Source organism: Podarcis melisellensis (genome assembly GCF_964234715.1).
Source record: "Podarcis melisellensis genome assembly, chromosome: 1".
Classification (NCBI taxonomy): domain Eukaryota; kingdom Metazoa; phylum Chordata; class Lepidosauria; order Squamata; family Lacertidae; genus Podarcis; species Podarcis melisellensis.
This window is the reverse complement of record NC_138528.1, coordinates 73,568,262-73,589,708: the sequence shown is the minus strand read 5'-3', so window position 1 is coordinate 73,589,708 and position 21,447 is coordinate 73,568,262. Positions and strand designations below refer to the sequence as shown.

The following is a 21,447-nucleotide window of genomic DNA, read 5'->3' as shown; positions in this document are numbered from 1 at the left end:
AAACAATAGGAAATTCTCAGCATACTTTTCATATTGCTGCTAATCTATATACAGTGGTACCTCAGGTTACATACGCTTCAGGTTACAGACTCCGCTAACCCAGAAATAGTGCTTCAGGTTAAGAACTTTGCTTCAGGATGAGAAGAGAAATCGTGCTCCGGTGGTGTGGCGGCAGAAGGAAGCCCCATTAGCTAAAGTGGTGCTTCAGGTTAAGAACAGTTTCAGGTTAAGAATGGACCTCCGGAACGAATTAAGCACTTAACCTGAGGTACCACTGTATCTGGTATATATGCCATCCAATAAAATCTGAGGCATCTACTTGTGCAGTTTTCCGGTTTTGTGGAAATCTGAGGGATCACCACCTGCCATCCAACATTCTCCCATTCAGGAGTGCACTGGAAATAGTTACCAGCAATGACAGAAAAGAAATAAAAGCATTGAGGAAGTAGAAAGGAGAGTAGCAGAAAGTAACAATTGATCTACCCCAAAACAAAGAAAGATTCAGCAGTCAGTTTGGAACCTGATTTTCACCAATTTATACAATTATCCCCATATTGGGTAAACCTGAAATTACAGGGAGAAAGCAACAGGATTGGTGTAATCTGGGGGCAACATTATGTGGACTATGCAAATTAAATGAAAATGTAAATAGCTGCAAACATACAGTAAATTCCAGTGCAGACAAGTCCCTGGAATCTATCCCATCAGATAATGGATGAATTGTGAAAGTGGTGGGCTCTAATGAAGTTTATAAACTAATTTATGTAACAGTTCATCTGTTGGAATAGCATCACTATAATAATAATAAAAATAAAATCCAGGTCTTCATTTTATCATTATATCAACCACATAGCTGAGAAGGGCACAGTTCACTCCTTCATGCAGATGGAGATGTTGACTGGTGCAGACCCTTGTGAGTCTTGCTCAATAGCTTTTTTTTCCTGCTCAATGACAAACCATTCATTGTTACCTTTTGCAGGAAGTTTTTCATCCAACTACATATCAATGTCCTGTATTAACACTTGCACCTATATCATACAGAACTAGTTTGAACTTGTAAATTCCCCCTGCTCTCACACCTCCATGGTTATGTCAACACCATAGGTTGTTTGAATTTAAATCCATGTTCTTCAACCATCGCCAGTCTCTCTAGAGTCATTCAATTAAAATAGTGTTCAAACCTGCACTTTGAATTAGATCTAGTAAAACTAGTCTTTCTCAAGTGGGGGCCCCATATTTGCTATATTATATTTATGTTTCCATTGGATATTTTTCTACTTGCCCTCCCCTTTCTCTCTCCCCCCACCTTGCATAGATTTTTCCTAAATGAAACAGTAACCCAGTAACACTCAAGCCTACCTTTCAAACCCACAATGTTTGGGTGGCCCCTAAATTAGGCAAAACAAGCCTGCCCAACCCTAGAACAGACTGGACTCATTTTCTCACTCAGGTCATTGGCATAGCCTGTTTGTATGCCCTAATAAAATATACTTCTGTTCTAGGCTTGGGACACCAGTTAATTCTAGGAGGCTGGGTATGTGTCGAAGCAGAGAAAAATCAACTTAAAGAAATATGAGACATATTAAAGCTTATCCCAGGATGCATCTTAACCAAGCAACACAAAATAGCTATTTCTGGGCATTTATTTTTCTCTTTTGTTAGTTATAAACAGGGATCTCTCACAAATCCACACAGTCTCAAGCCTATTTCACACAAACAACAGTCAATGGGGTCAGACAGTTTTGAGGCCAAATAGCAGGTGAGAGACACCATGACTGAATATGCCCTCACTGGTACACTTCTTTCCCCTGATACCTAGCTTTCTGTGTGCAAAAGGTATAATAGCCTAGCTTTCTCCCCAGATATGCTGATTTTGTATATGAAGGAGATTTGTTTTTCACGGGGAGGCATTCAAGCATGTGATTCCCCCACTTGTAACCCAAATCTACTGGATAGTCGAGGAATTTTGCTACCTCATCTGCTGTGTCCATGAATTGTCCAGGAGTGGGTGGAGCCTTAGGAATAATGATATCATTTCCCAGGGCAGAAATATATGCTGGGAAAGGTATGAAGAGGCAAACACTGGGGTCCAGAGCCCAGTGGGAAAAACCCTCAGCACACGCATCTGCATGCAGGTAGGGCCCATTATCATGGGGGCATGGTTGGTAAATGTCTTGCCAGAGGAATAGCCCTGGGTGATGCAGCCCGCTACCCCCATGCACACTGGGTGACTAGGCAGTCATGTGTCAATGCCCCTGTCCTGTAAATACCATTCATAAAAATTCACCAAAAACAAATTTGCTTGATAAAGCTGTGCTCTGGATCACAAGGATGATTCTGAATCCATTCAGCTGAACGTTCTTAGGCTGTGTACACATTACAATTTACTTTGGCTCCAGTGTGTTCCCCTCACTGGTGTTTAAAGATGTGTGCACATGATGTAAGCCACAAGCCACAGGTGTCCTGTGGTGCCTTGAAAAATACTGGTGCATGGCACACCTTCGCTCAAACCACTTCCACCTGATTTGAACATGTAAGCCACTTTCACTTCATAATTAAGGTGTGTGCATTTGAGACAGCTATTGCACCTGTGTAGATCACAGTTTCATGAATAGGAGACTGGGTTGCAGGTGCATGGAAACCAGACATGCCATGTGCAACAGTGAAAGACATCCCCGCTTCGTCTCTGCTATGTACAACCTTCCTGCATTCTAAGCCGCTAAGAATGCCCAAGAATGCATCTTCAGATCTATCTTCTGAACATGAGAAGGCCCAAAGTGGCGCTAGCACACCTGAGCACACTGGGGCAGTGCATACGTCCTTCCCCACTATTACTCTCTTTCAAGCAACTTCTTGAATAGAGCTTCATTCTGCCTGGAAAGGGCAGGCTGTTCCTTCTTCCTTAACACACCTGCATTTGTCCAGCTTCATTGCCTCAGTTTGATTTAATTGGTGGGTTGCCTGCCAGCAGGCCTGCTTTTCAAGGGCTATACCTTTCAAGCGCAGCCAGAGGGTTCCTTTTGCGTCTTCCATTTCAGTCATTGAACGGGCCCATTTAGAAAGAACTCAGCCACTCTTTAGAAATTAATCTGTTTGAAATAATATTCTTTCTCTCTCTTTTTTTGTTTTTCCAAGACAGGAAAAAGGAGGTTCATTTATGCCCTATCTTAAAATAATCCACAGAACTGGGTCTGTATTTCCACCATCTCAAAACCCTCAAACAGTGGAGAATTCAGCCAGGGAGTACATGCACCCTGCCCTTGGGGAGTTCTCATGCCAATTCAAGCTTTCAAAAGAAAAGAAAAATATCCCGATAATATTATAAGTGCTCAGTAGCTGGGAGAAGGGCAGAGAAACAACTTGGGGTGGGGGTTAGGGAAGAGAGAATGGCTGCTGTTTCTAGATGGTTCTTGAGGACAATTGAATTATTGCCTTGTGTTCTTATGACCTCTTCCTGTAAAACTCACTTTCTCTTAACCAGCTAATAAATGCTGGAAATGTGGTCAGTGGTAGCATTACCAAGAATAACCGCCCTTTAGCACATGTGGTGTTGGCATTTGGGATTTTCTTTGACATTTAAAGCCTTCTGTTACTTTCTCAAAGGCCAAAGGGATGAGGAGTTGTGTTGGGTGGGTAGAGAAACACCCTGCAATTGAGCAGGCACTGCTGCTGCAGCGCAGTTTCCTTTGCTGGTTTTCTTTATGTATGTATTAAACTTGTTGCCTGACTCACTCCAAAGGCTCAGGATGAGTAGTAGCAATATATAAAAAGCACGAAAGCCAACAGACTATATGAAATAGACCAAACCTTATAAACATTAGAACTCGAGCCTTTGATGCCCAGAATAGAGAGTGACAAAGGTCCTTCCTCTGGGCCTCAAGTGTTTTCAGCTGCTCCTCTTGCTTTTGAATCTCTGGACTATGACAGGCCTTGGAGAAAATAGCCCTCACCAGGCATGGAAAGGAGTTGCTCAAACGACTTCTTCACCTGGACTGCTCCCATGGGTGTTTCTCACAGTTTCAGCTCCTGTTAGGCAGATGCAAGAGGCACTTGAGGAGCAAGTTGAGAGTGTTATGGGTTGTACAATCAGCATCTTGAATTGATACCCACCACTGCTTGCAGAAGCTAGTCAGAATTCTTTCTTCAGTTCACATAGGATCATAGAATTTGTAAAGTTGGACCATCTCATCCAACCCCCTGCAATGCAGGAATCTTAAGCAAAGCTTCCATGACAGATGGCCACCCAAGCTTTGCTTAAAAACCTCCAGGAAAGCAGAGTCCACCACCTCCCAAGGTAGTTTGTTCCACTCTGGAACAGCTCTTTTGTCAGGGGGTTCTTCCTACTGTTTAGTCGGAATCTCCTGAAACTTCAACTGGCACAGAATTCAGCAACCAGCTTGCTTCTTGGGGCAAGATGGTTTGAGCATATGACACCTGACCGTACTGGCTGCCAGTTAGTTTCCCAGCTCAATTCAAAGTGCTGTTTTTGACCTCTAAAGCCTTAAGCCTTAAATGGCTCAGAACCACAGTACCTCAAGGAATGCCTCTCCCCATATGAACCGACCAGGACTCTGTGATCATCATCTAAGACCCTTCTTCATATGCCTCTTCCATGAGAGGTCTAGAGGGTGTCAACATGAGAATGGGCCTTTTCTGTGGTGGCCCCCCATTTGTGGAAGGCTCTCCCCAAGGAGGCTCACCTGGCCCCTTTGTTACATATTTTTAGACACCAGGTGAAAATGCTCTTCTTCTCCAAAGTCTTTGGTTAATTAAACCATTTATGGCCTTTTAAACTATGTGTGTGGTTTTTGTTTGTAACTATGTTATGTATGTTTGTGTTTTTATATTGTAAACCACCCTGTAATCCTCAGATGAAGAATTTGAATTAAATTATCATCATCATTAGTAGTAGTAGTAGTAGCAGCAGCATAGTTGATGTAAAGTAGATGCACATTTCATTCTCTGGACACCTGTATCTGTATGCATGATATAGCCCATAGGCAATGTACTTATTAAAACTAATAATGAACCGTAAATGAACTCCACAAATTCACTCCCTAGTTTCAGAAGTAATAATAACCATCTCCTCAGACTTTCCATTGAACCAATAACCATGTAAATGCCCTTATGAAATATAGATATGAATATTGATTTGGTTTTCGTCCTAGACTTTGATCTATGTCAGGAAGCTTCAGCTGAGGCCCATGTGTGCATCATGTGTTCAACAAGTTCTTACGAAAATCTGCTTCAGGAGCTTCCAGGCCAAAGCACCCAGTGGGGAGTTTAGCACCCTTCCCCCTTTGCTCATTCTTCTGCCCACAGCAGACTCCTCAAAATTAATGAAGGCCAGATGTGAGTGTGTGATCACTACATTTTGCAGTAGGATTTGGCACGCTGCCCCTTGTCTTCTGTATCCTCAGCACAACTAACCTCAGGCAGAGCTTGCCTCCTTTAGCTGAGGTGGACCCGTTTCAGCCTCAATGGCTCTGCAGTTTCAAAGAATTTCTGCTCCCCTCTGCCACATTTGAAAACCAGAAGATTTTCATCTCTCAGCCTCTGGAAGCAGCAGGCAGGAGGAGAGGCAGATGGATTTGGCATGACTCAGAACGGCTCACGTGTTTGCCACTGGAACATCAATGTTACAACATTTCTTAACATGAGAATATAAGAAGACTGCCAATGGCCCGTCTAGCCCTGCATCCTGTTCTCACAGTGGCCAACCAGAAACCCACAAGCAGAACCCAAGCAGTAGTATATGCACCATTGTACAGCTTTGGACACACTTTTTGTCATCTCAGAATTCAGATGAGGGAAGTGCAATTACCCTTTGGTTGTGCAAATGTCTTCCTAAAATAGGCATGTCCAATATAGAAGCCAATATCCAAATGTGTATTTGATACATTTGACTAGTCTATCCACTTCTGCTTCTCCTTTTTCCTATTTGAAGTTTAGTTTGCTTCATTTCTGCATCACTTTTTTTTTAAAAAAAGTTTGCATAAAAATGAATCTGCATTTTTGTGAGGACGGTTGTTTCAGTTCACTTACTGCTTCAGGGAATGCGAATTAGATACAACGAATTTCTCTCCCATATGAACCTCAAACTGCTGAGAAATGCACTGCATCATTCAAAGAAGGACAAAATTGTGTGCATAAGTAAGTTCTAGTCTGTATCTGAGAAGAGTGGCTCAGAGCATTTTATTTTGGAATTTACAGAGATTTCTCAAGCATCCTCACATTCCAGGTGGTTTAAGGCCTCATGGGAGGCCTTAAAAAAATGACAGGAAGGTGGGTTATAAACATATTGAATAAACAAGCAAACAAACAAACATCCGACTCAGCTTCCCTTCTGCACCTGTGGTTCCAATGTACCTCTGACCTTTAGGCAGGTTCTGCATGGGCTTGTGATCCATCTGGCCCGCAAGGGAAACTGATCCAGATGTTCCACAGCTGTAAGGAGAAATGACCATGCAGAACTGAGCTTGAGGATCAACCGCACTGCTAAGGTCCTGCTTGAATCCATCCTGTGTCTTTGAGGGAAAGGTATCATCCCATAAACATGTGGTAGCAGTTGGGCAAATGACCTCAACAACACATAGACACCACTGTTTCTCGGCTGCTTACTGAGTCTATCCAAACTCTTAGCTTGACTTGGAAACTCACTAGGAATATTTAATGAGCCATTTTACCCAACTTCTTCATCTACGTCTTTCTTGAGTTTCGGACACTCCCTGCATGGAGGACATCTATGCCTGTATTTGTCTGTAGGTAAGGGGGAGAAGGGAGTAACATTTAAACACTGAGCTCTCTCTCTGTTAGACACTCTCACTTTCTTTCTTTCTTTCAGTCACCTTGTTAGAAATACCTGTGGGTAGAAATAGCATTATTGGAACAACCGCTTTGAGTATGGTAACATTTTCCACTCAGATCCCTGACTTTTTATTTCATGTTTTCCTTGGACTGGCACACATGCAAACGGGTGAAAAATATTTTCAGCCAATGTCTCTCCAACAATTGGCCTTCCCCGATTCTGTCCCTAGAGGGCAGCTGAAATATAACGTATCTATTAATAATGTGTTCCAGTGCAAACACTATACTTCTATAGTAGGGAGTCTTGAAAGTTCGTCAATAACACACTCACTAAGAGTTGATTCACAGGGTCATTCCCCCTCCCTCCAGAAGCAAGCCGTGCTCCCGAGTTTTCCTTGGAAGGCTGCTCTTGTGGGATATTGGCATGGATGTTGCTGCAGCGATTCCTGGAACAGCAGTGCTGCTTTGACAGTTGGGATTGCTCCTGGCTGTGTGGCATGGTGCACTGCCACACTTATGGGGGTACCACATGTTTATGAGCGCACGTGGGGCCAGGGATGGCTACAGTCAGTGGTGCAGCTAATGCTGGACCTGGGGCCAAAGCCCAGGGGCTCCCCAGAGAGCAGCAGTGGATGGCACCAGATCTAGCACCAATCAGCAGCTAGGTTGGCATGGGCATGCTGGAATGCACCAGAGCTGGCACCTTTTCCAGTTAATGAACTAGCCAGTTAATGAACATGGTTGAGTTGGGTCAGTTACTTTCTATAGGTTTACTTTGCGTAAAATGGCTTCATTGAATGCCAGCCTTACTGTACTATCCTTTTCTACAAATTCTTCCCAAGTTTCAAAACTTTAAATAGTTTTAAAATGCAGGCAGAGCAAATGCTCTACTCCTGAGCTGCATCCTAGGATTAGTGGATTTTTGGTTTTGTTTCTCTAGCATATCAAGAAGGTAGAAGTGGTTGTAAAGCATGAGATGGTTGTGAGGAGGAGCAAAATGTCAGTTGTGCATTTATTACATCCAAGGTCTGCACCACTGCCTACCATTTCTCATGGTGGGGAGCAAGTCGCTGATGGATGTGGCCTGAGGAGGGAGAATAGGTTAGGGAGAGTCCTGAGAGCCAAATAGAGAAGTCCAGAGAGTCCCAGATCTGTGGTGACCCACCACTGGTCTATAGAAATAAAATACTGCTGTGGTTAACAGTGTTTAAACCCTGATCCTACTCAGTGGAGTGCCCTGGCTTCTGAAGGGGCCTCAAGGGGCCTCACAGTTCTCCTGATTCCACTCCCACCCTATACTGGAGTCTGGAGATGATGTAGTCTTTTATGGTATGGTATGGTATGGTATGGTATGGTATGGTATGGTATGGTAGTACAGGGAAAGGAGGCTTCACCCAGCACTCAAGTTAATGTTTGGGCAGCTCCAGCCATTGGCAAATGTACCCATATTGGGTTTTATAATAATAATAATAATAATAATAATAATAATAATAATAATAATAATAATAATATTTTATTTATACCCCACCCTTCCCAGTTCAAGAACCGGGCTCAGGGCGGCTAACAACAAATTTAAAACACTTAATTATAAAACCAGCATAAAATACAGTATAAAAACTACACTGAACTTATTTGGGAAATGATACTTCTGATGTAGAATGGTGCAACTGTAGGTTTATTTATCCAGCTCTGGGAATGTTGTGCAAGTTGAGGAATTTGAAGGCATCTAATTAGCAAGATTTGACCCATCTGTCCAGGCTTGGTTAAATTTGTAGAAACATGAATAAGCATCTGCCTGCTCTCGTATGAACCCATCCATTGACCTTGGAGGTCCTGCTCTCTGCCTTGTGAGATCAGGCAGGCAGGAGAGTCAGGGAAAATATGAACTTTTCCACCAGAAAGTGGGTGGGAAGATTCTTACACAAAGTTGTAGATATGCAGCCAGGAGGGTTGTCGGTGGTTTTCGAAGTGGCTTGTGTAAAGGTAAAGGGACCCCTGACCATTAGGTCCAGTTGCGAACGACTCTGGGGTTGCGGCGCTCATCTCGCTTTATTGGCCGAGGGAGCTGGCGTACAGCTTCTGGGTCATGTGGCCAGCATGACTAAGCCGCTTCTGGCGAACCAGAGCAGCGCACGGAAATGCCGTTTACCTTCCCGCCAGAGTGGTACCTATTTATCTACTTGCATTTTGACACGCTTTCGAACTGCTAGGTTGGCAGGAGCAGGGACTGAGCAACGGGAGCTCACCCCGTTGCTGGGATTTGAATCGCCGACCTTCTGATTGGCAAGTCCTAGGCTCTGTGCTTTAACCCACAGCATGGCTTGTGTAGCTGTCCCTTAATACCAATCTGATGAGCAGCAATTAGCAGGTGATGATGTCATGAAAACCTTTAGCTTGTGATCTGTGCATATCAAACTCCTGTTAAAGGCATTAAGAGAAGGCCAGGTGATTTTCTCCCTCCCCGCCCCCTGTTTTCAGGCCAGTTGGCAGTTGAGGCAGCCAACTACTGCATGAAAGCATCTCTAGATTGTGGTCAGCGTGCTTAATGCTGGAGAGCCTGGGGTCCAAGTTAGTTGTTTACCTTCTCTCTTTCTGGCACCATCCTGGGCATGCATTTAAATGGACCAGAACCAGCCTAAGCTCAAAGGTAATTTAATGCTTAAAAGAATTAAGGCTTCAATACCAACCAGACATATTTGGGAATAAGTGAAGCTTGCTTCTCTGTAAACATGCATAGGGCTGGACTGCAAGCGGTTGGGTAGCAGAGGACCCCCCCTCACTCACCATCAAAACATCGCCACAGCTGCTGGAGAAGCGAGGGGATGTTGCAATGCACCCAGCAAGAATGTGCCACACATTTGGGGGGTAAGACAGGAACTGATGAAACTGTCCTGTTTGTGGCAGGACGAGATGACGAAAACAAGAGCAGGGAAAGCAGTCGGTGCAAACCCCCAAAGCCGTGTATTTTCTCTGTTTGGTTGCTTTTGGAACAATGTGGCAACAGCCATCCAATATCCTAGGGCTCTTGTTTATCTGGGGTTTTTTTTCCTGTAAATGAAAAAAGACGAAAAAATGAGAGAAAAACAAGTGTTGCTTCCAAACGGAGAGTCATGTGTTTTGATTCAATCTAATTATACAAAATGATATTTTTATAACCCCTGGAGTTGCCCCTGCTTCTTTGTGTCTTTCTTCATTTGTTTACGTTTAGCACAGTCGAGGATCCAAGTCTTAGTGACTTTTGAAGGAAGGAAGGGGAGGGGGGAAACTTTGCTAGCCTTTGGTATTTGCTACTCTCCATTTCTTCTGGCCTTGTAAACAAACATTATGTTTTCCTTGCTTCACGGTCCTCCTTCCTACTTGCTGCGGCCTCTATTTTCATTCTTCTCAGGAGCACCTGAACAGCTTTCTAGAGCACTGAGGCAGGCCCTGGATGCATTGCCCCCACTCAGCCAACTGGCAAGTCGGTTGGACAGCTCCCACGAGGCACAGAGCATACGTGGAACGGTGCTATGTGTGTTATAGGCACCATCAACTGGAAACCTAAGGGCCAAATATGCATCCTCAGACCCACTTGCTAGCCTTTGTGGCTATCCAGGGGCAAGAGAGGTGTGTGGAGGTGATTGCACTCCTATCTTGCAGTCCATTTCAGAAGACTTGGTCTCCGCTCTTTAAAATGGCTCTTCTGTAAAAACTAGGCCCCATCTGCACTATACACTGGAAGCAGGATGGTACTGCTTCAGAAAGCCAATGATTTCCCCCAAAGAATCCTGGGAACTGTAGTTTGTTAAGCATCCTGAGAGTTTTTAAGAGACTGCAATTCCTCCCACAGAGCTACAGCACTCAAAATTGTTTAGGAGTCAATCCCTCTTCCCAAGAAACTCAAAGGATTGCAGCTGTGTGAGGGGAATAGGGACCTCCTAGCAGCTCTCAGAACCTTTAAGAAATTGCCATTCCCAAGATTCTTGGGGGGGGGGGGGAGCCATGACTGTTTAATATGGTATGTTACTGGTTTATATGTACAGTGAAAATGGCTCCCCAGCTGATGAGCTAGGGAAATTATTGTTGTGCTTACCTTTTTTCCTTATGGGCTCCTCTTCTGCATATTGCACACTTAAGATGGGCCATTCTGGTTGCTAACTCTCCTATTTGAACTCTGTCCCTCACATGCATAGTGTGTTTCACTGAAGTACAAGGCTTCTACTTGGCTGGTTGGGTCACATTTTTGTCTCAGGATATTGTAGGCTTGTCCTTGCTTGCCTGCTGCCTGTTTCTTCAGCTGTGCATCCTTTTCCTCCTTTGCTGATTGTTTGGCCTGGGCTAAGTATTTTATTGATAGTTCTCTTAACAAGAATTGCTGATTGGCTTGCTTGATGCCCATGTATGGGTTGGTGTTATTCATATTAAATGCTGTTAATTGACTTACTGGTGTGCTTTAGGCTTCCGTCCATTTTCAGCATGATTTAAATCAGGGATGGAGAACCTCTGGTCCTTCTGATGTTGTTGGACTACAACTCCCATCATCCCTGACCACTGGCCATGCTGGCTGGGGCTGATGGGTGGGACAGAGGTTTAAATGAACTATTCATTGCTGAACTGTCAATGTTACATTTGTTAAGTATTACCATTTTTGTGTGCTACTTGGATTTTCTATGAGCTACTTTGAACACAATGTGTTTGTAGGAAATGCAGTTTACAAATGTAACCATCACCTATAAAGAAACAGTTGGTGTTTATTGGGTTCCCCAGAAGACATCAGCCTCTGCTTGACCACAGGAGGGCAGTGGTGCTCTACATGGAAATGCCATAGGGAGATGATGGGACACGAGAAAGATGTCCTTTGGCCTGTGGAGATCTAATAAATGACTGAGAAGTTTGGAAGGTAGGTGGTCTCACTGGCTGGCATCTTAGCATATCATTCATCCTCAGTTTGGCTGATAGCACTGAGGCACATCTAGTTCCAGATAAGGTCAGGTATAGAAGGCTTCCTAATTCTGTGTATCTGCTAAGAGAAACGGTCTGTAGTTCCTCTGAAGTTGCTTTTGCTTTCAGGCAAGGGTGAATGCAATTCATGGTTGCAAGGATGTGAATGCAAAAAAAGAAGAAGAAGCTATTTTGTCAAGTAGTTTACGCTCTGCTTCTTGATAATATTTGTATTGCTTCATTTTCATAGAATAGTAGAGTTGGAAAGGGACCCTGAGGGTCATCTAGTCCAATCCCCTTCAATGCAGGAATCTCAGCTAAAGTATCCACAACAGACCCAATCTTAGCTTAACAGCCTCAAGTGAAGGAGAGTCCGCCACCTTGTGAGGGAGTTTGCTTTACTGTCAAACAGCTCTTACCACCAGAAAGTTTTTCCTGAGATTTAGCTGGAATCTCCTTCCTTGTAACTTGAAGCCCTTGGTTTGGGTCCTACCATCCAGAGCTGGATAAAACAAGGTTGCTCCATCTTCCATGTAATGTCCCTTTAGATATTTGAAGATGTCTATCATATCTCTTCTCAGTCTCTTCTTTACCAGGCTAAACATACCCAACTCCCTCAACTGCTTCTCATCAGGCCTGGTTTCCAGACCCTTGATCATCTTGGTCACTCTCCTCTGCACTTGTTCCAGCTTGTCAATATCTTTCCTAAATTGTGGTGCCCAGAACTGGACACAGGACTCCAGGTGTAGTCTGACTGCGGCAGGATAGAATGGTACTATGACTTCCTTTGACTGGGACGCTATACATCTGTTGATGCAGCCTAGACTAGCATTAGCTTTTCTTTTCCTTTTCCTGTTCAATCACACTGGTGACTCATGTTAATCTTGTGGTCTACAAAGACACTTAGATCCTTTTCATTTGTACTACTGGCAAGCCAGGTGTCCTCCATCTTATATTTGTGCAGCTGGTTGTTCCTGCCTAAGTGTAGAACCTGACATTTGTCCCTGCTGGAATTAATTTTGTTCCTTTGGGCCCAGTTCTCCAATCTGTTAAGGCCATATTGAATCCCAGTTCTGTCTTCTGTGGCATTAGCTGCCCCTCCTAGTTTGGTGTCATCTGCAAGTAAGCATGGTGCTTTGTAGATCTGGTATGACTCTTTGCAGCAGGTAGTCCTAAATTCTGAAAAATGGCATTGAAGCTGGAAGATCTCATTGAAGAGATCTAGTTTAAGTCCTGCTGATGTGGAACTAGGGAATTCATTTTTTTCTGGAAAGTTCAGGTCCACATCAGGAATATTTGTTGCATATGTGTATTCCTCACATCAGAGTTGTGCACCAGCATGGAATGTGTAGTTTTTCCTAATGCCAACAGTTACTGTGCATTTGTATTTCATTTTCCTGTATATTTTATTAAGTTTCATGTAAACAGACATAATGTTCAGCCACATTAAGCATGTAACATAGAAGTGTCTATACCTTTGATGTTTATGTTTTAAAGGCTGTTACATGTAGCAAAGATTACTTGCTCTGGAGCAACTACTTCCCATTGCTTCTGAATATTAGTGCTAACACAATTCACAACCACCACTTCTACACCTAAGCATGCAGTGGAAAATCTGTTACTCTGCCACTCTGGAAATATAAGCGGGTCTGTAGCCTGATTATGCAACAGGCTTGCTGTGGTTCAGCTTATGGAAGGGGAAAGGACACCATCATGCTCCCTCACTATCACTACCTTTGCAAATTTTGTAGAATCATTGAAGAGACGGAAGGGTCTCAAAGGCTCATCTTAGTCCAACCACCATTGCTGTCACCTTCATTCTTGACTTTGACTTTGGATTACCATATGGCTGGGTATCTGTGTGCCTGATTCTACAAACCAATTAATTCCCTGGCTCCTTTCCTTCCATGGAAATCCTAGTCATATATTTCCTCTTCTTGATACCTAGGCAGTACCCCTTTGGAATAAGTGGGGCAAAGAGATCAAGAGAGGTTTTTCCTGACAATCTCTCCACCGTGAAACACATACAACCCAAGCCCTTCTTCCACCATTCATCTTGCTTCATCTTCCCAGGATTTTGGAGTGGAAGGTACTGACTGATTCCATCTGCCAGCTTGACTGTGCTTCAAAGGCAGCAAATCCTGGGGACTTTTAAACTTACAAACAGAAACATGCATTGGAAAACGGCTGAAAGAAAAGAACAGCTCTCTCCAGGCAGGCTGGCTCAAGCCCCAGAGCAATCTAAAGCAAGCCCCCCAGGAGCCACTCTTCAGTGACAGCCATGCAGCTTTCTTTTTGTCAATAGAGCCTGTGCTGCTTGATGCATCCAGTTTTATTCCTTAGGTGCTCTGTGAATATGATATAGAGGAAGCAAAGGGAGGAATAAAGAAAAATGACTATATCTGGTGTTGTGAAATGGACTTCCATAAGCAATATTTTAAAACTACATATACAACTTAGGATGACTAGAAAAAGAGGATCAGGCCTGGAACATCACCACTGACCTCATTAGATTTCCATCCCCTCGGTTCGTGAATCATATGCACCCTAGAAATTGAACAGTTAAGACCTATAGAATGATTGATCTCCTGGAAGGGAGCCATATTCTCTTTATTCATATGGAAACTTATTGAAGAAAATCAACCCCATATGCTGCTGTTTTACTATAGTGCCTCTAACTGCGTCATTTCTTATCTCAAGATTACATGTTACAGCAAATTGCACATCCCTTAACATGGTCCAAAGATGTCGTAAGTTTCTCCCAGTTGGCCCTCAAAGGCATATTGCTCAGGACCATCCGAACAGGCTTTTTTGAAAATAGAAAAGGAACCCCAGTTGATGAAAGAATGGAAGACACATGGACTTACAAGGATCATGGAAGGGTTTTGGGGTTTTTTGTAATTCCTAATGGAATGGGATAACATGATAAAAATAAATAAATTAGCTACTGCTATCTTATACCGGTCAGGGACCATACAATCAGTGGGGAAATAGGCCAATTTTTTTCTAGGGAAAGTGTGAGCAACTAGGAACATATTAACACACATGGTGGGACTGCCCCTTTGTCCAGTCATTCTAAGGGAAAGATTTAGGCAAGAAAAAAATTCAGCTGCAAAGTGAGACAGGGTCCTAAATTCAGTCTCCAGCCTTTTTTGCTCAGCAATGTCCTACCTAAATGCAGAAGGAGCTTTTGTTATAGTCCAATGAGAGCAGATCAGTTGTAAAACAAACAGGGACAGGAAGTCCTTCCAACAATTAAATACTTGACAGTGATTCCATTGGGAAAACTCACACATACCAAATCAGAGATGTAAGAGAATGGGGTCTGATGCTGATTTATTTGTCTCCTGGCTTCCCTTTATTTTATACACAAAGGCTTATTACATAGATCAAAAGCCTCCAAAATAATGTATAATTTACCTATGGTTGAATATAATCTAAGGAAGCTCAAATCTGTACAAAACCACTGACATGTTTTAGTACAAATGACACCCTATTTTCCATTTAGCAAGCATCAATCTGAGGGTTGATTGCAGTCTGGAAGCTCTGATTGTTGTTGTTTTTTTGAAATTGTTATTGTTTAATTATATTTGCTGTCATTATCCGGCTTTGACAATATGCAGAGTCTCTCCCCACAACCCCTGAATATTCCAGGATAATAACTGACTGTGACATCAGCACCAGCTACAACCTTCCATCACTTGCTGCTATGGTAACTGGTATTAAACAAGAGAGCTTGCCAGTCCCCTTTAAAAGCCCAGAAGCAGTGAGCAGGGATGATGATTGGAACTCCCATTCCATCCCCCCCCCGGCACTTTCATTCAGCCTCTTCTCCAGCCAGATATGGGGCAAAACTAAAACCGTGCTTGCTACTGCAGGCAGAAGTTGAGTCAAATGTTGGATGGGTGGGTTTTGGTGGTCCAGTGGGTATATATTCTGTCATAAAGCAAACTACATATCACAGGTTCCATATTTTTGTAACATGTCCATCCAAAATCTTAGCCAGCCACCCATACTGCTTAACATCTTGGAGTCTAATCTGTCCCCTGTTCTTCTTTTGGTAGTTTGGAGTATAACCTGTTTATACTTCTATATATATGGTGAAGCAACATTAACCCTGTTTACATACTACAGTTGTGTACACTGTACATCTATTGAATGGGATGGGGGAGGGAGAGAGGAGAGTTCACTCTGCTCTCCCTTCCTTATTCAGATTGAGCACATATCTCATGAAAGCATCTTTACACCTAGAAACTGTACACACAAGCTGTGGAGATGTGACAGGGAGCCCTGTTTTTGCAGGGTTCTCAACCTGTGAAGAGCTCATGCAGATGCCTTTTATATCCATATATGCTCTTTTACCAGATGCTGAACTGACAAAAGGAGGGAAGCTTCTATCCTTGCTCTATGCATGCTCTGTACATGACTGCAAGATGTGCAGAGGGCTAATGTTGCTTTGCCCTGTCAAAAGAATAGTGTGACTAGGCCCTTAACTGCTAGGAGAGGGGCAGGGGATAGGATAGACTCCCAAACATTGTGTATAAGAGGGGCAGAAGCCAGTGGGTGTGGGACTCCTCTATGCCTGTTCAGTGGACATGATCTCAACATACATTGAGTTTCTCTGGAGTGGCAGCCAGCCCTGTGAATGCATCCTCAGACTTCTGTGTTTGCAGCTCACCAGCTTCCCAGAAAACCCTTGGCTTGAGCCAAGAGGTAGTGAGCCATGATCTTCTTGGTACACACTGGAGGTGAGTTGGATCAATGACAAGACCAGGCAGCACACTAAAAAGATCAGCCTTGGCCTGGGGGGGGGGGGATAATGGACTCATGAGTCCCGTCTCATGAACTCACTCCTGTCCTCTTCTCAACCTTGTCTCATGAGATGTTCTGGACTCAAGGGGAAAAGACATTGTTTGCTGCGACACTCCAGTGTGTTGTGAGTGTCTGCCAGGTTAGGTGCCAGGATGTTACAGCACAGCATTCGGGAAACACCACTCTTGTCTCTTTTTTATTTTTTAAAAAATCCACACTGTAGCATCCAGGAGTCTTTGAGTCCTTTCACACCCACCCAAACGCTTCTCTAACATCATACAAATGGCATGCTGTCCGTGTGCTTTCAGCATGGCTCTCTTGGGATGTGCCTGGTTTGTTTTCCAGTAGGTAAAATCATCCATGACTCAATTCAGCTCTTCAGGAGCTGTGGGATTGGAGAGGAGGTGGAGAAGAGGACTATGCACACAATACACAGTTTTATGCACCAATAAGCCACAGGCATGAGTCTCTGGAATGAAAAAGGCCAGCAGTTTTTTTGGGGGGATGTTCACAAGAGCTTTCCAAGCTTGCAGAACACAAAGGAAAGATCTGAAGTATCATGATCATTGTCAGTAGAGCACTGCAGGCTACCAGGCAGTAGTGGCACCAATGGGAATTTGTTCACTAAGCCTCCTAGCTGCTTGAGGAGGGTTCGTTCTGATTGTGCTGGAGAGCAATGTGATAAGCACACTGCAGTCCAATGAGGATCCCTTTTCCAACTGTGGCTGGAATTAAATAAGCAGAAACTTGCTATGTAGCTGCATGCTACGTATCAATTGAGTAGCTACAACACTGGATGTTTTACATATGTTTGCTTGTTAATAAATTATCTGTTCTAATTTACTACATAGAATCTGGACCTTCATGTTGACGACAGCACATGATACCAGCAGTGGAATACGTTGTGTGAAGGTACTGTGGAATATTTGAGGCCTCTGCATCCTTTATCTCTGTCACATGAGGCAGCTGAGGTCTGGAAGAGGGAGAGGTTTGAGTACAACGAGAAGGGAGTGACACTGAAAGGGAAAAGGGGAGTGTTTCAAACAACAGCAGAAGCTTAAGTAAAGTGATGAGTGGAGGGACACTGAGAGCATGCTTTTAAAGAAAATAAAGCCATTTTAAGAAGGAGAAATAGCAGAAATGGGAACAACAAAGAAGCTGAAATTACTTACTTACTTACTTACTTACTTACTGTACCTCAAACATTGTTTAAAACTGCCACTTTCCTCCCTCAGTGTCACCCTATGCTTGCTCTACTCAACCCTCTGCTGGGTTTGTTTTGTTTTTTTAAAACACTACCACCAACATCACTTCCCTCCTCTCAGTGTCCCATCATCTTTGTTTTATTCCAACCTCTCCAGTTGTTTAAAATGACTTTCCCTTTCTCTGTATTCTTCCCTCCCTACTTTACTCAAACTTCTGCCAGTGTTTAAAACCACCACTTTCCACTCTCAGGGTTCGTCGCTACTCATCAATAGCAAGGATCCATTCTGAGTATCTTTGCTTCGTTGGTAGATAGGGAAAGAGTAGGAAGAGAAAAAGAGAAGCTAGAATCTGAATCATAAATCCTGCTTGCACAGACTGTATCTGTGACCTATATTCCCGCCAGAGGCAGAAGAGTCTTTTACACTTCTTTATGGTATCATCTGAAACTGTTCCCAGACATGACAAATCACAAACTTGGTAAGATAACTTTAACATTTCATTCACATTTTAAACATATGGCTTGGTTGGAATATTTTGTGAATGAAGTGTTATTTGCGTCACACCAGATTGTAAGCACGATACTTTGTTTGTGTGTGAAAGCCACTGCCTTTAGGTTGATACGGTGTATCATGTGCTGTGATTTGAGGGATGGTGTTTCATACTGCATATACTGGCTAAAGAGGGATTCTGCTGCTACCTCAGTAAGGTGCAATCAGAGTTTGTCTGCTAGATGAAGTTTGCCCTATCTAGGCTCAAAGCTCGGAAGAAGCAGAATGTAGCAACAGCACTTCAGGTGGAGCAGAATCGCATCAGAGAGAGCAAGGCGGTGGGTATCAGGACCTTGGATAGCACACTGAAGAAGGTGCTGGCTGGAGAATTCTCCCAAAAGCAGAGCTGTTGATTCAGCAGAGTGATGAGGCCTACTGAAGGCTGACTGGTCTGCGTTTGCTGTTAGCTTCACTCCTTATGAAGAACTGCCTCTGTTTGTAAAAAGCATTTCACTCCTACAACGTGGGTCTGGTGGGGACTGTTTTGGAAATGCAACTTCTGATTCCAAGGAGTCCAGAAAGGCCACATACCCTAGCCCAGAGGGTCCTGGAATGGGAGGTGATGGTTTCCTGAGCATTGCCTCATCCATATTCCTGTCTTCTTTTGAAGTTGAAGAGTAGCCATGATGTGATACAGACATCACAAGTAGAAACTATTGATCACCCTTTCCACAAATGATGTGGGGAGTGAATGGAAGGATCATGTTCAGGGTTTTTAAAATTCCTAGTCAGTTGAGAGACACGTGTGTGTGTGTGACAAATGACCAACAAGATCAATAAATAATTTCAATAGTTGTTATCTTGTGAACCACCCTAAGATCTTTGGATGAAGTGTACATAAATTTAATAAATAATCATCATCAAGATAAAAATCTGTCCCATGTTGGTCAATGAACACCCAAGCCCACCTTCCGTCCCCTGAGCCCTTTATCCTCATGGGCTTATGCCCGCTCGACTTTGTGTAGGAGGATGCAACCCTATCTACAAACGATGCAGCATTTTCTCAAGTGTCTCTTCACAGCCACAAGGTCCTACAAATGTTTGCTTTAAACTGGGGATAAGTCCTGAAGTTGGAAGACCCAAGGGGCCAGTTTCTATTCTCCAAATACCAAATTCCACATGCAAGTGCATGGAATGGATACAACACTGGCCCAGCAATCTTATGCTATGGGAGTGAACCCTGTTGAATTCAGTAGCGCTTTCTTCCTAATGACATACATTTAGGACTGCACTACACATGTAGGGTTTCCTGCTTCAAGGCAAGCTCATAATTGCTATTTCACAAATGAAGTTTGTGTGTACACGCATGCCTGTTCTCTGGCAGCAACAAGGGGAAAGACATTCCAACAGGGATAGCAGTAAACTGAAGGCAGTGCTCAACATGCGAATACACTCCTCAGTTATCAATTTTTTACTAAAGGGATGTCCTTTGACATTTGTCAAGAAAGCAACATGTCTTGTTCACTAGCCTGAAAAGTGTTGATAAAAGGATAGTTGAGAGTAGGAAGCCTCAAGAAATTAAAGTGGTACATTGCTGTAACTCTGTCCTTACCTTACCTCAAGCAACACAGGGCAAGTTAAGGACAGGAAAGCAATGGGAATGACTGCATTACCATGCTTGTTGTGGTTTGAAGACAAACTCATAATGTCACTGTAACACAGTTTGAGGAAATTTAATTTCCTTGGTATTATTACCATTATATTTTTATGCAGCAGTAAAAAGGTTGATCCTTTTTCTTTCTTTGCCTGAAGACACATGGGCGTTCTGAATCTCTGCAGATTACAATGAAAGGCATCACTGTGTTCTCACTTGAATACTTTGGAAATATGTTATTATTGATCTGATGGTCAGTGGCAAAGTGCTCTGTGGCTTGCAGAGTAGGACAGCGGTAGCAGAGTGTTTAACTTTACGATGAGAGAATTTCCTTCTTAAAATATATTTTGGGGCATGTGAAGTAGCTGTCTTGGGGAAAACGCTTCTCTTGAAAGTATATAAACAAGGCAGAATGATTTGAATGCAGTATTTAAATCATTTAAATCACCAGAGCCTCAGCAATACAAATGTAAGAGATGGGAACTGGCTAGTCACATAAATGGCCACTGCTGCATTGCTTCACAAAGACCAGACCAAGATGTCATTAAAGAAACTGCATGCATGTCTCTTCCTTTCTTCCCCCCAGAAAACTACAAAATGTGACATAACCACGGTGTGCATTTCCCTACAAATGAAACTTACAAGAATGTAGTGGGACAGTGAAATGATGTCCCTTCATGTCGTTTGTGTGGGGAATTGAGGAGAAGGTGATGGCTACAGCTTCTGTCAGTAGTTGCACCATTTCTGCAATGCCAGGTTCCAGCTTAAGAAACTTAAGCATTTAGGCTATTTCCAGTCCTTCAAGATAGAGTGACTGTGCTTATGTAGCCAAAACAGTCACCATCACTCTACCCAGTGCGCAAAGGGGGAAGGTATCAGCAGTATCGGAGCCTTGAGGTTTGCAAAAGCACACACACACAAATATTCAGAGGAAAACCCCAAGGGCTGGAAAAAACACATCCCAGATTCCCTAATGAGGGCTGAGCATTTTGAGTGGGCATGGGATGCTGAGTGACTGTTGGGGCACAAGAAGAAACTGTAACACTGTTGGTGGAAATTTAAATATAAGAATGCTGTCATAAAAACATGGTTTGGTTTGTAAATAGGTAACTGAGTTGACATCTAACTGGAGCCTGGAAGATACAATGTAGAGGGGTTCTGCTGTTGGCATTCTGCCGAGAAGCAGATAGTTGGCAGCTATTAGACACTACCAAGGATGCATGATAGCCTGAGCAAGAGGAGATGGGCAGTTATCAGAAATGCAGGGCAGCAAGGCAAAGGAAGGCTAGCACCTTGGAGGGAGATCAAGGTGGGGTTCAGGACCATGGATTGTGCTCTTGCTGCTGAGTCCAAGCATCTTAGGTTGTCTCAGCAACTGATTGGGGTTTATTACAGGGCTGGGGAATCATTGACTAGTGACTCCACCCCCCCACCCCCAAAGCGCTGCCTCCTGGCCAGCTAAAGGGCTGACACCTTCTTCTGCAGTTGTTGGCTCTTTTCGGGTCATGAGGTTTCCAGTTTGGCGGGGTGGGAATCTCTCCTCAGGGCTCTGTTGATCTC

General features: G+C 43.5%; 1 long non-coding RNA gene across 1 annotated transcript in view; it reads left to right on the top strand.

The window, feature by feature from the left end:
• The first annotated feature begins 17,388 nt into the window (after positions 1-17,388).
• The window catches only part of LOC309366326, a 33,629-nt gene continuing 29,570 nt past the window's right edge, over positions 17,389-21,447 (top strand). The window contains exon 1 of the long non-coding RNA XR_014166639.1: positions 17,389-17,451. This is a non-coding gene — a long non-coding RNA (uncharacterized lncRNA). The remainder of the gene's footprint in view (positions 17,452-21,447) is intronic.